Below are 18,814 nucleotides of genomic sequence, written 5' to 3'. Positions count from 1 at the left end.
CAACAATAAAGGTAAATAATTGTACACTGATATTTCATTATCGTAAACTATGATTGATTGATTAATTGTTAGACTGACACAAAAGTTGAGAAACTGAGTTTATAGGTTATGTCATACTATTGACAAATGTTGATAGTGTTAAGTAAATTATTAGTTTAAATCACTCTGCAATCAATCGTAATTCAGTCGATTGAGAAGAAACAGCGCGTATTGCTAGTCAAACATTTAAAATAACAAATTATAACATCTAACCTGTCATAACAGTGCGACCAAACAAACGAACTAAACCGACCAATCACCACGCGCGGAGTTAGAATTTAACTGTGTTTAGCAAGAATTTCAAATTCCAATTTTAGTAAATGTTTTATTCAACTTTACCATTTACAATAACAAATTTTAATTAATTTCAAATTATGTACAATGTTTTAGTAAACAAAATATATTTCTATAGTTAAAATTTGTGCAATTCTTATTTTCATTCAATTCCTTGTTCCTATTGTGCAATTTAATAATATTCATATCAATAAATATTCTACCGAGAAAAAGACGTTGTCACGTAAAATCTTCGCCCGTAAAACCGACTTTACAGGCAACCATAATTTTTTTTTCACTAAAACCCTAATGACTTGGCATGTACTTCAAAATAAACACTCGTTTTTCTTCAATTTCACAAAATCTACCGTAACGGGACGATCTCGTAAATTTAAACTGTCCATAAAGAGTAATTTAACACTGAATAATCCGGTCAGTGTCTCTAGGTGACTGTGAGTCGGAAATCGGTAGGTGTCAGGGAGACCCAACTCTTGGACTACATAAACTAATGAATGAACTACGCCTATATAACTAGTATTACAGCATGTATTAAACCATGTTCGCCATCTTTTCGTGGGCATGAAAAGCAAAATTACCTTCAAAATGGTGCAAAATTAAATATTCCCATTTCATATAAGTAATGATCTACCCTACTTAGAATAAAGAAAAAATGTAAAACTTTGTATGAATACAGATGATGTATTAAGGGCACAAATGGTACCATTCAACAGCTAAATAACAGGTATTTCATATTTTAAATAGTACAAAAAAATCAAAATTGTATAAGGTTTTACACATTAGTTACCTTCTATATTATTTTTTGGTGGAATATGCAGTCGCATAGTTCACCTGACCCAATCCTTTTTTTCATTAGCTGCCTTTGTTTGATCAAAATTTTTAGGTTATATGGGAGAGTTTTAACTTACGGGTTGGACGCTTCGCAATATATTGGTACGCTACAGTTTTCGTGAGAGTCTCAAATCGCGGGCTTTGAAGATATAATTGTTATTATTATTTCCATTAAAACTAATTTATTAGTTCATATTTATACCTTAATGAGTTAAATTGTATAAAGATCAACAATTTCTAGGGTTTATAGAAAATCAATGAAGCTATCAAAACAAGCTTTGTTCTATAAAACATCATTAAACTTCAGTTACAAAAACTTGGAAGTTGAACCCTTAATCAACTATTTTATTCAAACTAGTGATGTCGCAGTCACTCTAAGCTTGTTTTAAATCTCCTCTTGACGAATGTGTGATATCATTTGCCCGTGTTCTTTTTTTTCATTATTATCTTGTGAAAAATGAAAACAATGCTACCTCTGGTTAGCATACACTTTATCTTGGAAAGTTTTATAATTTAACCAAAGTTATTTTTTTCTTGGTTTTATTAATGAGAATTTTACAGGGGTTTGAAGTCTACTCAATTCCATTTTCAAATTTGTACTATTAGCAGAAATATATTACTTAATTAATTGTTACATCAGTTTGTTAATTACGTAGCCTACTAATTAAAAGGTGTTGAAATTACTTTAAAAAAGCGTATAGCTGTGTAAATTTTATATTTACTCAAAACCTCAAGATACAGTTTTATTGTATCATAAGTTATAATCTGGATGTTGTCACTCCATAGTAAAGTAAATGGATCTAATGAATGAGAATCGATTCTTCTCATTTCTTAAGTGATAAACACCTGAGATAAGCCCTAAGTGAGATCGGTTCTTACAATAAATATTGATGTGACAAGTTGGCTTTCCACTTTACAAACTTGTCGCTTAGGATCGGCGAAACTAGAACCATATAAATCTTTAAAGTTGTCTCAAACTCCTAATGTCACACTACAAAAGTGTTCGTTTCAATGTAGGTTCTTTCCAATGATCTTTAATTTGTGTGTGCTCTATTGTAATTTCCATGAGAGTGAGTTTTGATTATTCACACGATCGAGATATGATGTACAGTAAATATTTAACCGATTTTTATGCGGTAAAAGGATCTTTGTGGTGATTTAAGTGTGACAGGATAATCAGGATGGGTATGGTTAGAGATAGGGGCAACCTCCTGTCCAAATCCAATGAGGAGAGATAACAAGAACTATCTCAGTTATGTCACCTTGGAAGAAGGGGAGGCTAGCTCTGGGCCAGTCCGGGGGAGGCGATACTCCCTCGTTTTTAGGCTTGAAAATCCCTTTAACGATATGGGATCCCCATAAACTCCAACAGTTATTCTCCACAGAGAAGTACACCTATTAACCAGTCATTTTACTGCATATCTAAAAAACTTGCTGTTAATGATGTGTCACTCTTGGAAATCAATTAATTGCTCAGATTTAAGTACACGTCGATTTTTGCTGGATCTAATTTAGGTTATCGTGGAAGGTATAAACCATCCAGAAGTGAACCCATCTGGGGGTAGGTATATTAGACTAATATGTAAATGCTTGTCTTGTGAAGATAAAATTATCTTGCCTTAATTTTCAAGTTACAGATGGAACTACTTGAAATATTTAAAAATTAAGGATATGTCTAATATATATGTTGTTATGGACATAGATAAATATCACGCAGTAAACGAAAACAGGCATTTAAAAACGGTCGTTTAAATTTTAACCGTGCTAACTTTACCTCAGAATAGGCGTAAAGTTGGAAGTAACAGATAATACCAGATAGCTCGTCATGATGGATTCCTTGTTGTCCCAACTGACACGGTTCTTATACTAAGTTAAAATAATGGTTAAACTATCCGCTGTACATTCTCCCCCTCCATCTACACCCTCACACAAAATAGCATACTACAACATAGTAGCAGTAAGGTGACCGTACATATACTTCAGTAGAGACCGGAACTATTGATCAAGAAGCGTGGATGAGACGGGTGGAATATCACTAAATTATTTTCATTAAATACTTCCAAAACATATTGTAAAAGTGAATTACAAAATATTATTCAGTTCTTGTTTCAGAAGCCATTACAAATGAGTTTATTTTAATAAATAATATACTTTGAACCTTCGCGTTAACCAGAGTATTGTTTTTATTCTGAGTAGTTGATATTAATTGTTGAGTTGAGTTGAAGAAAACATCGTTATACTTTTCCGCTAAATTGTATTGCAATAACTCAAAATGTCATATACTCAACTAAAAGTTTAGCACTCTATTATAGAACCCCACTGTACAAAGAAAAATGAAACACCGGTTCAGAAGAATGAAGTCCACGGTCTGAATGATTTCGTTACAAGCAAGAGGTACCGCATTCAAAAAGGGTTTTGCTCTACTCATCAATCGCTATTTAATGGTAGCGGTGTCAGAACATCTGTCTTAATATTTTACAGCTACTCCTACCGTATTACTGTACAATGTTTATGTACTAATTTCTGGTAATTTATAACCACACAGTCAAAAGATCTGAAGGAAAGTGAAATATCAACACGGTAAACAATGGAACTTCATAACGAAAGCTCGAGCAGTGTTAATACTCTCGTAAAATAAATCAGCTTATTTCCGCGGCGTTTACTCTTTCGATGCCCATTAACACTCGGCAATGTACGGGTAAACACTGTCTTTAAGTAATAAACACCAGCTTATGTGTCACACATTCCTATAGTCATTGTTTTTTTTAGTACATAAGTTTCAGAGCTTGTATGAGTCATCTGGAGTTTAAAAATTTACTAATTAGCTCAGATTTAGTAAAACTACTATAACTCGAGTGTCTGTCCATACAATATCTCGTAATATGTAGACTTGAATTTAGTTGAAGCTTCATTTCCAGTCAACATCGGGCACGTTGCTTGTCACTCTATGGAATTTGGCTGAGCGTTAGCTAATATTTTGCAATTGGTGTTGTAGTTAAACATTATGGCAGCGAAGAAATTGCAGTACTAAAAGATTATGTAACTAACTGAGTACAATCATATGCCATAATAACATTTGGTGAATTTGTGGGTAAGACTTTTGGTACAGTCGGTTGATTGGTTTATTTGTATGAAGCCCGCCTTCGATAGTGTCTTCGTCCAGTTTTTTAAGGTGTTCCATTACACGAACTCTTTGGATCGTTTTGACATCAGAGACATCTAGACTACCAAAGTGGTCTGTCTGGTTTACCCAGCAATCGACCAGTGTAATCCAAATGAAGGACTGTCTCATTGTCTCTTAAGGTGCACAATTAGTGAGTAATAAAATAATGTTTAAATACATATTCAGTGGGTCAAAGACTGTTTAGTATCTCATAAAAACCTACATACATAAATAGGTTTAAAAAAAAGAATTTAAAATTAGAAAATGAAGGATTTTTATTAACAATTCGTATTTTATGTAATACCGTGATGTGTAAATTCTTTTTTAAATGTCACAGAAAACGTGTGGACCAAGCTAATGTTTATGGATGCTATCACTTGACACCATCTGTTACTGTCAGGTTCCTTTCAAAGGATATTTATCAAATGACTGGTCAATATTTTAACTGTTCTACGCCAGGTCCGTTGCATATCATCTCTATGTTTTCCTTGTTTTTAATTTGAAACAATATAAGAATGTTATTTTCAGTTATATATATATATATATATATATATATATATATATTATTATTATTATTATTATTATTACTGAACTGTACTCTATTGCACACATCTATGTTCTTCCCTGATCATTGTTACTTTTAGTAACAATGTTAGTAGCGTTAGAAAGAATTACTGTGGAATGACCCTAGTCATTGGAAACAGAGAAGAAAGTAGCCATAGTAATTTGCTTAGTATTAGTAAATATGAAGCTGTTTGGGACAGTTACAATCCATAAGGTACTTGTTCTGTTACCTATTTACTCAAAACTACTTAATAAATTAAAGATAATGAGAAAATGTTCAATTTAAATTCAAAGGCCTTAAAAATAAATAAAGCCATTTGATGAAAAAATTGGAATTTTTCAAATCTTACTTTAAATATGCCACAAAATTTCAACTAAATATGAATCATTCATCAAAGTACAAATAACTTCTTAACTGTCAAGAATATTAAATAAATCTAGTCCGAAATGAATTCAAATATATAATACTGTATAGCACAAATAATAAATACATATTTTATTACAAGGTTTTTTTCACCACGTGTTATGAAACACAGCTTCTCTGAGGTTGCATGTAAAATTTTAAATCTAAAGCACAGTCTGTAATTAGGCTCTATGTGTTAAGGCCAGCTGTTACAATGACATATGACTGCATCAGTATGTTAAAAAATTTATTTGTTTAGCAATGTTATCGTCGCCATTCAATGTACAAGTGTTTCTAACACTCAGCTAAATCCCATGGAACGATGTTCTTCACTATCACAGAGTTCTATTTTCCACATATAGAAATAAAGCATCTTAAAAGATTTCACGTCTCTAGTGCAGCTTGTTCTGGAGATACCGTTTGGACAGATAGACATAAACGAAAAATTCTATCGCCGCCGCCACAAATTGGAGTCTTCGCTAACAATCAGCAATTATTAATTCTCTTCGTGTCACTTTTGAGAACACACATTTAAAGACATTTTTGTTCAATCTGAAATGAAATAGTGAAATTATTAAATAAGTTACCAAAATCTTTTATTAAAGTATTGTATTAACTTGTAAACAGGTAAATTAATAAAAAAGTCATCTGCAAACATGATTATAACATGAAATAGTTCAATCTGGAAGTATTGAAAATTCTTAGATTATACATTTTTAATTTTAACTGAACCCAATCAGAATACGTAATCCGAAATCACTAGAAAAAAATCATCTACTTGTCTCAACATTTACACCAGAATGGCCAGATCGAGTTGGTGGAACTTACCTACCAATACTATATACTACCCGTTACAGGCGTGGCAGGGTAGAAATCAAGAGCACTATAATAATTATTATCCTCTATGCAACCTTTATTACAATATTTGTTATAAAGCGTTCTCTGCTTTTTTGGATAACGTAGTAATCATCAGAGCGACTACTTAATCAGTGCTGCACTCTAGTCACTGAGAGAGAAATATAGGGTGGTATGCAGATCGCAACTCAACAAGCCCCGCTAATCAACATTATCACCGTATTTTAGAAATCCATTTTTAATATCTCTGAATATCAATATCTCCCATCTTAAATATCACATTTCTTAACACAACTTTGTGTTTCAACCAAAAACCATAGTAACACACTGTAGCTCAAAATCCAAAATAAATTTTTTTTGTTTTTTAGTTGTCGTGATTTTTATTCCGTTTAGTGAGACTAGTATACATAAAATATTCACATACTATGTGTTAGCCTTAGAGCGCCATTAAGAGTGATAAATATATTGTGGGTTATGGTATGCAATAACAGACAGAGTTCCAGTTCAGCATCGGCTGGTCAATAAAGGATCAACGGTTCCACTCTTGGATTTTTATTGGACAGTTCGAATTCCAATCTTGGTATTTAATTCCGATGTTATAGCTCGTTACTTCATACTGTGTAGATTGGAGTATAAACCATGTATGCCGTATATTGTAGAAAGATTTGTACAATATGGCAATTGAAATTATTATATTAATTGGAAATTTGAATATCAATGTTTATATTTAATATTGTTTTCACGGCTCGTTACTACACCATTGTAACATAGTGTCAGGGCATCATACGGGGTTAGATAAGAAGTGAGTTAAAAAACGAAATTTATGGGGCAAAATATTGAAATAATAATGAAACACCACACAGCACAATTCTGTCAGTGATAATTAATATACAATTGGGTTTATTTCTAAAGAAATTATGACGGCGTAGTATAAGAACACTAAAAAATGATAAAATATATATTTATTTAATTTGTGCAAGAGTCCGACTATTTGACTTAGACCTAATTTAATTCATGCATACGTTTTCTAGTAATTGCTCGTACCGGATGTGGATGACGTGCACAAATTGCACAACTGTTAGAGATTGCTTGACGTTTACTAACTATCCCGGACTCATAACGTTTGCGAACAAAACCGCATTTGTAACTCGAGGGATTCTAGGAGATATCTAGGATGAGAAATAAGAATAATTTTAGTTAAACCCAAACTTATGACGGATCGCAACAAGATATATCTTAACATCTTTGAGGGCGACTGTACCAGTATACTTTTTTTACGATAGGAAAATGCATTATGCACCGTCAGGGACAGATCTTCGCCCTGGTGTTTGGGATTCACACCCACTAAAAACCTACCGGTCCAGGCATTGGAAACCCTCTCGGGAACGCATCTCTGCAACTACTTCAAGAGGGTGCCATCGTTCGCCCAATGGGCATTACTTCATTCTAAAAACCATCGGCATGAGCTATTCTGGTGCTTTTATAGCTGCTCTCTCTTCTTTTTTGCCTCAGCACCCTCTTGGAGAACGCAGCGACGGCGCTCCACTATTCGGGACTGGACAACGTCTCTTCTATAAGAGTCTCCGGCGAAACACGCCCGATAGCTGCCTCCAGCTCCCTTCTCTCCGTTTCCCACCTTCTACATTTGAAGTAGGTGTGGAGGGCATCGTCCGAATCCGAATCCCCGTACTGGCATTCCGGACTCGTACCAGTATACTTAGCATTGATTGAATTAGTTACAGCTTTAATTAGTACCATTAATATAAATTAAAATATGTAAGAAAATGCTGATTACAGCAACCATCTTATATGTTTTAGGACAAGAAGTTGAGTACTGCGCTTTGGTCTATAAGGTCCTCTGCGTGGCTTCCGGGTTGACAGGATATAAAGGTGGAGGTTTGGGACCATTTCCTGCATGGATCCTATGTGGAGAAATAATTGACAATATCTGTTATACCTCCCTATAAGATAGAAACGTTTATAAATAACGTTCAAGAGCTTTAATACTAAAGCATCACTATCCACTGCAACAATTATTTATCTTTCATAGTAATCTTGATCTAGGTAGAGTGATTCCTTAATCTTTATATCGTGATATTTTGTGCTTAGAACCATTTCTAAACAGGTATTGGACCATACAAACGTGATAAATCGTGGGTTTCTGTATTTAGTTTAGGGTATACTAGCAGAATTACAGCAGAAGAAGTAAATCTATCTGAGACAATCTATAACATCTTGCACGGTAACTCAACCATTAATACGGTTTTGAAGTCTTAGACGAGCTGTGTTTTAGATTAATTTATTCTTATATCGTAAGTTTGACTGTAACCTAGGCCTCTTACGTAACTGCTTCTCCTTTTTTAAGGACATCAAAGACTAACTTTTAATCATCAAGGACCTATTAACCTCCGTTGATTAGAACATATTAATTTATCTATTCTTTAATACTTCTCATGTGACTGCTTAAATTGAACGAATATTAAACCTGTAATTTTTTAAATCAATCCCTCGGTTTTTTGATGGAAATAGTATATGCCGGACATTTTCCTTCGTTTAGTGATACAAAAAATCAGTATCTTTAAGTTTCTAGATCTGCAATCTGATATCTTCCGAAAAAAATCAGAAGAGAACCTTATCACAAAACGTAGCAGATACAACTGTACGTATTACTACTGATTTTTTGTATCACTAAACGATAGCAAATGTCCGAAAAATTCATGTTTCCTTCACAACCCTTCCATCGCCAAAAACAAATTTCAAACAAAGAATAATTGACTGTCAGTTGTGTTATCGAGCAAATCCTAAAATCAAGAAATATATAGAGAAATAAAATCAAGAAATAATTTGTTGACTAGGTGCAAATGTTTTAATAAAAATGGTTTTTAAAAGAGTATTTTTGGGAGCTTTACTAAGTTTGTGCATTTTAATTTAACCAAATAGAGTTTGTACGGAAAACATTTTTAATGTAAGAGAAAGTTTTTTAGAAAAATTTATACAATAATGTATAACAATAAGCGAATGCTAACATCAGTTCCATTTCACTGTTCGTTAAATGCAGCGTCTGAAAACGGAGGTTGTCACAGAATCGATTCCCCGAATCTGGAGTCCACGTCCTTCTGATGAAATCCGAAAGTCGGCAACGATAAAACTCAAAATTACCTCTTGGTACCGTTTAGACATTAGAGACATCTATACTAAGTGTAATCTAGGTGACGAGGTGTTCTCATTATCTCATCAGGTACACAATTGAGTGCACTACGATGTTTAGACACGATCACAAAGCACGGCGGAGCAACCGAGTTTCCTGTTTGGTTCAAATTGAATCAATCCTCCATAGCTACATTATAACAGATTGTTTGCTATATCCTCTAAAATCCTATTTATTTAAAATAATAACTATTATGTTCAATACAATAATTGTAAATATCGTTCGTACATATACTTAGTGTTATCGCAAGAGAAACACATCACCTTCGAATGAATTATTCGTGTTACATTTCTTTGAATTATACTTGTAAAACCACATTTAAGTATCCGTAGCTCTTCACGACTATTCAGACACATTTAAAAAGTTAAATATTTCTGCGTAACTCATTAACTCTACGCCCTTACCATTTATCAACGCGTCATAAAGCAAAGTTGTTACATTGAATTCACTGATTTTTAAATGTTCCTACTTCTTAAATACTGATATAATTTAACGTCACATGTCAACATAACATGTTATACTACCAATTTTTTCTCCTAGTATTCTTCATAAACATAGGCCCTTAAACCCTTCGCGCGCTGTTGACAAATATAAACCGCCAATTTTTACTTTGCTAAAAACGCTGTTGACAAATATATTCGCTTTTAAACATTGAGTTTATTATTGGGAGTAAGTAGTTCCCAGTTTTGCCGGTGGAGTGCAGCAGCTGCTGGAGCATAAATCCCTCAATAGAAAAACACACAGTAATAGTTGTCCCCGCCTCCCGGTTGTTCTCCAAGCTGCAAAATGGCGGCGCACTACCCATGCCACTGCCTGTTTTGCCAGACACTAGCGCTACTGACAAACTAACTCGCCGGTTTAGTTCCGTTCGCGGACCGCGAGTGGAACTGTTGTGCGTACGTTGTCAAATTGGGTTTTTTGTTATTATATTATATTTTTATGAATGTGCGTTTAATTTTTATAGTGTTAGTGTATTGTTTTGGGTTATATTTATTTGATATGTTTATCAGTGTACTTTTTTGTAAAATGGAAAACCCAGATTCTCAAGACTTTGTACTCCATACTCTAAATACTTCATTTAGCAGTAATATGAATGATGAAGCTTTTGATAGTGACTTGGACAGGGTCACGCAAGGAGACCATTTACGTTTGCAAGACAAGCACCGCCCGGCCGAACCTACACCCGGATACGTGTTTCAAGACGTACCACACGTTGACCTTACCTTGAACACTATGATGGCTAATTTTAGATCTTTTTATATTCATAAATGTTTTATTTTAACTAATTATATACATATATATATATATACTATACATATAATATTATATTATACACGATAGTAAAATTTTGTAAGATTTTGTGTATTTATATTGTTTTATAAGTAAATAAAACGTATTAAAAAAAATACCTATCTTTTTTCGTCCCCAAAAGTCTGTTTATATGGTTTAAGTTGCCTTTGACGGTATTTTCTCTCGTATTAATTCTAATTAAAGACTTAAAGTAGGTGCTACGTGATCTACTGATATAAATTATGTCAACGTAACATGTGATACTAACAATATGTTTATCTAGTATTATGCCTCCTGTGCTAGTCGAAATGTCGCCGAACTGTGATTCGTGTGGAATATAAGTTATCGATTATTTAACTTAATAATTTATTAATTATGCTCATTCCTGATATACCACGTATAATTTAGACATCTGCTAAAGTGAAGCTCAAGTTTTTTACTTTAAATATACAATTAACATGTATAGAAAGCGTTATTTGCAATTATCCTATATATGTACCACATCGAAATAGCTAGGTACTAGAGTACAACCTACACAATCTAGAGGTCGTGTCAGAATCAGGTCTTGTGAGTGATAACAGGACTCGTGAGATTTTCTAATGTGATAGTGCGTAAATAGCTATAGAACGAGCGTCACATAATCTTCAAGTCATCTCACAATAGGGTCCTGTGAGTGACCACAGAACTAGAAAGATTTGATAATGTGATAGTGTGCAAATTGGTATAGACAGAACTTCACATAATCATTAGGTCGTCTCACAATCAAAGGGTCCAGCGAAGTTTTCAATAAATAAAAGGCTATCAGTAAACAACGTGGAAACGAAAGAAACGCAGAATAAACCAATTTTCAAAGCAATAAGTTTATTACACAACATTTGTCAATAAGTTAGAAACACACGTAATCAATTTATTTTTATGGATTGGTTTGTTCGATATAAAGATTAAACTTTCTAAATAAATTAACCTGAAATATTCTTTTTTTTTTCACATCCAATTTTCGTACCACATATCAATACTAAATAGTTTATAACCTAACACATATATTAGAGCATTCGCTACCAGAGTTTAATACTTGCGCTGCGCCGCTTGATAACCAAAGTGTCAATACTATTTTTACGGTAAATATATACTTTTTCAGAAATTGAATAGAGATAATTCTTTAAAAACCTGGTATAAAATGCGGTTCGTTATAGATAATCTTTAGTTGTAACAGTCCATTCAGATTTTAGATGGTATGTGCAATGGCTTTAGTTGCAATTTATTATACACTCTGAAATATATTTAGTTGTTTGTAACGAGAGTTCAGTTTGGTGACCTTGACAAAGAGAGACCACAGCAGAGAGATTCAGACTGCGGGTTGTGACGTGGTTGCGGGCTTGGTCACTAATGGAATTTCCAATGCACATTACAGCTTTAAAATAGTACTTGTGAATGTACACAAAGCTACCACAGTAGACGGTCGGTAGTGTATGGGTCGAGACGTTACATTAGATATAGTTCTGTCTGTGAACATGTCAACTTACGGAAAGTTTTCTTGCTCAAACCACTATTTAATATACCACTCAAACCACTCAATGTGTACTTGACGCATAACCATTTTACATATGAGAGGTAAGACCCAACGCAATCTTCCGGGTAATTCATAATATTTATTTATTTACAATTTTAACAGCCTTAGAAACGCTAAATAAATTTCTTAACCGTTGTCAATCCTATTTTCAACTATTTGTAACTAGTGAAACCGACACGTCTAGTCTGTTAAGAACTGAGCAATAGCCAAATGTTAAAATTACCACACTACATAAAGAAACACATACGCAAAAATACACTTCCACAGCTTAAACACTTTCTATATTTTATACATATTTTAATATTATTGTATTTCTTGCCGAATACAGGAACAGACACCATTTAGACATTATTTGTTGTAATCTGAATTCGTTTGAAAAACTGGAGCAATGTAGAAAAATGCTCAATGAAGTATGTATACATAGTTGAGTTGGATATCTTCCTTAGGTTGGTTATTGGTTATATTAAGTTACGTTTCCTTGCTTACCAGTGTTTATTGAAATCAAACTTAATTTTTTTATATAATCATGTTTCAAAAGCTATTACAACATTCCTTGGTTACCCTTCAGAAAAAATGTTCCGTATTCACTTTATGATTCAAAGCCAGAAGAGCAATGACTGACAAAATATTGACAAGAATTGATAAACTTTGATTACGTGACCGGGTGCTCAACAGGAACTCAGAATGCGGAGTTTCGTCGCTCCTTTGATGGTTCTGTACTGTTACTATGTTCAGGTAATTCTCCTGCCACAAACAGTTTCTCAAGAGAGCTTTCTTTTCTATTACCTCTGTCTGAAAGAATCCTTTTAATACGCATTCAATGGTCAGATTTACACATACGTTACTTTGAGCTATAAAAAATAAACCTAGATACGGAGAGATTAGGACTCAGTGTGGCCTATTTTAGCCTAGGTAAACCTTTTCAATGACAATCAATATTTGTAAAGCGAAGTTGTACTGGACAGTTATGTTGCGTGACTTTAAAAGTAATGCATTGACGCCTGGATCTTACGACCTTACAACGTTACTACTGATATGTTATAGTAACTTAATGATATTCCTTAAAGAATGGTGAAAGCCAGAATGGGATCTCTATTTCATCCTCATTTAAAAACTATCAGATCAATATTTTTAATAACTTATCACGTTGCCAAGTCGAATCAAATGTTCAAACTGAAGTCATTCTAACATTTGGCAGGGAGGCATGCGTAAAGTGAACTCCTCTCTCACGTTTGAAAAGTCTGAAATAGTATTTGTTTGCAGGCCTCAACAATTCTGTTTCTTAAATCTTCACTGTTTTCTACTGGTGTTTTGTATATTATGGATTAATGTGACGCCATAGAAAATAGCCAATAGTCTGGAGACCGCGCAGGCCATTCCATTAGACCACGCCTACCAAATCCACTGACCAAGTAGAGTAGTTGAGTTCCCAATAAATTTCGTAGAGCTGAAAGTGAACGGTCTATGTATATTTCTGGTTTTTCACCAATATTTAAGTTTTTTGTACTCTTCAAAATAAAAGATCATTTTAGAGTACTTTATATTTATAATTTTTTAGTTGTCCCGCATTATTGGAAACTCATAACATTTTCAAAATCACCAAATGAAACTTCCCTTCAATTTTGCACCACTACCCAAAGGATATTTCCTTACATAAACTTTAAAACAAAGAGAGAGGGGGTCTTGACTTTGTATTCACTCTGTACATTTTCTAATACTCAAAAAATTACTAATAATACCTGTTATTAGTGTTATTTAAAAGCATAACAGCTCGTTGTTAGTGTGGGAGATATTTGAATATTTACTTGTGGGAGTCAGAAAGACAAACGTAAGCTTGGGTGGCTAAACTGTCAGCCACTCCCTGTTGAGGGAGGGATTATAAGTTTATCTGGATTTATTGCTGACACTGCCACTGTCCTTGGATATTCCCTATTGAGTGCAAACAATGTGGAGAGTCTTTGTTTGGCTTACTTAAAACTTTTATCTTTTGTTTAATTTTAAACCCAGAAATCTCTTGATCACGTTTCACTACTACATTATCACTACCGAGTTTTATTCATTATGAAGTTTAGTCTTTCAATTATTTCGCAAATGTTATGAAAAAATTCATATGAATTAGTGTTAATTATTGTTTTTTTTTTTTTTTTTTTTTTTACTTTATGATGTTCATATACCTCTACATAAATATTCCAATCATTAATTAGTCTTCATACTATCATAGTTCTACAAAATCATCTTCTAAACTTTTATTCATATGCGCTTTATGTATCAGATTGATGGTTACAAATTACATTTACCTGTCTTTCGACCATGTAAAAGACATTTGTAACTTTAGGAGAGTCAGAAACTTTTAATTCATTTCCCTTCATAGACATAGTTTTGTAATCATTAAATTAACAATAGAAACATATCTTTGATACCTATGTACATAATAAAGTTAGGCGCGTTTGCTGCTGCCTAAGAATGCGCCAGCTGGTGTTTGCGCTACAGTGCGCAACGGTTATATCGTCCGCTTTATTTTACCATCATTTCTAGCCTTTGCAGGGTGCAAACCTTGTATCTTTCCACTATTTAAACAGTGTATTGCTCCATCTGTTTGGAAGCAATTTTCTAGTGCTCAGAAGCCTTCATGGTGGACAGTTTTTTTACGTATTACGTAATGGAGAGTGCTAAAAAACTTTAAATATGCGGCTTATAACTGGAGGATTCAGAATGTTACCACTCCTAATTCCTTCCTCGTTCAGTAATTCTGACCGACATTATGTTCCTATCGGTTTAATGGACATAAGCTGTAGCAGAAGATGAAACGGACTATTGAAAAATCACTTTTGATTTGGTTGCAAGTTCTAATGCTACAATGTATTGTCTCATGATGCAAGACGACTTGGTTCGGCTATATAAATACCATGTGGGATGATATGACCAGTGATTCTCCAGGGGTTGTGAAAAGTCAGTAAAATCTTTCACCCCTCTATTTCCATGATTAGCTGAAAATGACAGATAAGAAAGTGAATTATGATAAATCTTCGAACTACCATGACATTCTTACATCGTCCATCTATTTTCCATCAGTAATCCCAGTCAACAGAAAAAGCTCTTTTACATTTTAACTTGGTATAAAATAATATTGTTAACATTGTTGGTTAAGCTAATATATTCATACATATGAATATATTCATATATATTCATTCATATGCAAGGAAACAATCTATCAAAGTAACTGAAATAGCCTACGTGTTGATAAGTTATTGGAAGATGTCGTATGACTAATGTGACTAACCTTAGCAATAATTATTATATTTTTATCAATAATTAAACTGTTTATTCTGTATTTTTCTCATTACTTCCCTGAGAAAGTGAAATCTGGATTTCCAACGAACCGATGTTACAATGTTCAATACCAATATAAAAGTAGTAGAGTTACTCACACATTTTCAACTCATTTTGTAAACAAGTATGATATTTATCGTGTGTACAGAGCTTGGTACAAGAGCAGTGCAGAAAGTTTAAACAATGCCCCACGACTTTTCTACTTGGATTACATCAGCAGTTTGTACAATATGCTTGTGTTATCCCCAGTAGGTGTATTGTTTTGTAGAGTTTTAAAATATAACAAGAAGTACGCAACACCACGTGTCGCATAACAGCCTTAGCTAAGTTTGCATGTAAAATGTCTAATTTATTGCTCGTTTTTTCTTTTATTTTTTTCTTATTGCTGATATATCGGATTTTGTGACCAATTAGTGAGAAATGCTTCACTAATGGCTTTGCCAATAATTGGATTCAATTAATAAAAAAATGTGAATGAAAATTAAAATGTTAAATATTACATCTTCAAGTGGTTAAATAATTAATTTTTAGAGTATTTTCAAAAATTATAGTATTAAAGCTACAACTATAATTCCTGATATAATCCAGTACTTCAAGCTAGTGCACAGATGACAAGTGAAGTTCAGATAATGTTAAATATACGCATGGTGTTCACTGTAATGTTTATCAGTCTTATCATATTACATAGTGTTAAGAAAGTCGCTTCTCTCAAGATAGAACAAAATTTGTTTACGATTGCAGATGATATGATGAGATCCGCCCCTAAGCTACGGTTTAGGAACATTTGAATAGTTTCAGCCCAACTCATATCAAACTTTAAAAGAAAAACTTGTAAGATTCATAGTACACTAGTAACTATCCGCGTTATTTAGTTATTATATATATTCAAAACCATGTTATTTATACTGGTTAGTATTCTAATTTTTTCCGATGTTTTTGGAATTTAATTACTTGCAAAATAATTACCTAATTGGCGCGCGTTGTAATATTTTATCTTTTAAACTTTTTACCATGGTTTCCGTCAACCAGGAAGGAGTTCGCGCGACCTGTCTGCAAGTTTGAGTTCTTCAACTTCGTTATTGATTCTATTCTTCAATTCTTCATAAGTCTATGATTCCTTATTCCTTTATAGTCACAGTTTCGAGTCAAGTAAGCTGATGCCCTGGTGTGTGAGCCGACGTCAACGTTAAAGGGAAGTAAGTTTTAATGTTTTATACATGATTAAGTTGCGTAAGCAATATTTCAAAGAAGAAGTGAAGCATTGGTCAACTCCAGGTATTATTTTGTTTAATTTTTACTCTTTTTTGGCAGCAGCGTGGCAAAGTCATATTTTTATTTAATATCTAGAAGTGGTGCAAGTTTATTTTTACAATTAAACTTGCATGTAAACTTTGCGATGTCGAGTATCTATTTATACGACCTCTCAAATTACCATTATACTATCGTCTATTTTATAAAAAAACTATGAAACTCCAGGTGAAATAATGAATTTTCTTTCATCGCATTTTTACAATTATTTCATTACTTCACCGTTATTTGAGTTCAATTAAAATAATAAATTCTACCAGAATAACTTTATATACTATTATAATTTTTGTACATCATAAACATTGTGTTCCCGAGTCGGTCGATTGGTACGTTAATATAACGAAGGACGGCACAATGATACTGCAGGCTATAAACACTGAAGGTATTCTACGAGCGAGAAAATAAAAGTGAGGTTTATGTTGGGATGAGAATATAACCATAACTCTGATCTAACAAGCACAAGTGAATGTAAATAAACCGCCAGCGTTGTGTCTGTTTTATGTCATAGCAATGTCAATATAGTGTCAATATTGAGGGAGTTCATAAAGTTTTGTCCAGTAACAATCTAGGAACTCGAATGTGGATAGAATTAGATTATTAATTATTTATACATCTATAAAACAGTTTTAAAACATCGACTCTAAAAATATCTTGATATTTGAACGTTTTTATTAGTCAGGACATAATTTACTTCATCTTCAATGTAGGGTTGTATAATAAAAATAATTTAATAAACAGTAATCTATTCGGTAAACAAATTTCCCATTTAAAGGTACTTATTTATACGTACTTATAGTTTGCTCCATATAAGTCAATATTTCCCTTAATTATGGTAGCTGCTATCCATTTATCATGAATGGAATTAGAAGTTCATTAATAATTTTAAAATCTTATAAAAGTGACCATGACGCATCTGTTTATTTTCAACTTTCCTGCAAAATTCTTACGGATATGGGTGATGTTATTTTGTTGTTGTTTATGCTTCCACTAACTTGTACGTTGGAGTTTAGATAAAAGTTTATGTATTTCACATATAACTGTTTCCTGAGCAATTTATTTGTATATCTTACAATAGTAACTTTCCTATTAAAACTGTCCCTCAAACTGTCCACCGTCATCAAAATTTAAGGAAGCTTATTTAATCAACCGGCAACAAAAGCCTTAATATTAGATATGCCACGAACTTCATCCGGTATATAAGCCTTATTAGGCTATCTTGCATGAAGATGCCTCCAAAGTTTTAATCTCCGTAATTTAAATTCCTTTCAACAAGTTGAAAAATAATCTAACTAAACCAGTTTGGAAATAGTAAACTTCTAACCATTAATATGTAACTTATAATAACAAAACTCCTGAATTTGGTGAAGGAATCTACCTATAACCCAATTATATGGAAAAAATGTATTAATAGCCAACTTTGATGTTATTACATGTATTACTAACAAGGTAGGAGTAAGCTAACGTAACAGACTACGCCGAGGTTGTATGCAAAATGTCAAGTCTGTATCTTATTTCATTCTCAACATATCCTTTGGACAGATAGGCGGACAGACAATAATACAGAGGATATAATTTTACATACCTCGGGGAGGCAAAATAAGTTATGTACGTTATTAACTGTTATACCGTGTGGACCATAAGTCGAGTGACAATAGTAGTTATTCAATATTCTAGTCTGCCACAGTTGTGGCTAGTCAGCTGTCTCTTACGTGAATACTGCTTTGAGGTTATGTCGAGGTACAAATTGAATATCTTGTTCAAATAAAATAATTTGGTTCAGTGCAAAATGAGCACACAACTTCTAATGTACAATAATAATAATTTACATTGGAAATTGTGTGATTATTAATAGTTGCATTGAAATAAAACTAGGAGGAAATTGATTTTACTTGAGAAATAATATAGTTGTTTAGTAATTAAAAGCAAATTACATTTATTGTCGCAACGAATTCATTAATTCCA

The sequence above is a fragment of the Homalodisca vitripennis genome, chromosome 7, assembly GCF_021130785.1.
Source record: "Homalodisca vitripennis isolate AUS2020 chromosome 7, UT_GWSS_2.1, whole genome shotgun sequence".
Lineage (NCBI taxonomy): Eukaryota > Metazoa > Arthropoda > Insecta > Hemiptera > Cicadellidae > Homalodisca > Homalodisca vitripennis.
This window is presented reverse-complemented; position numbering follows the sequence as displayed.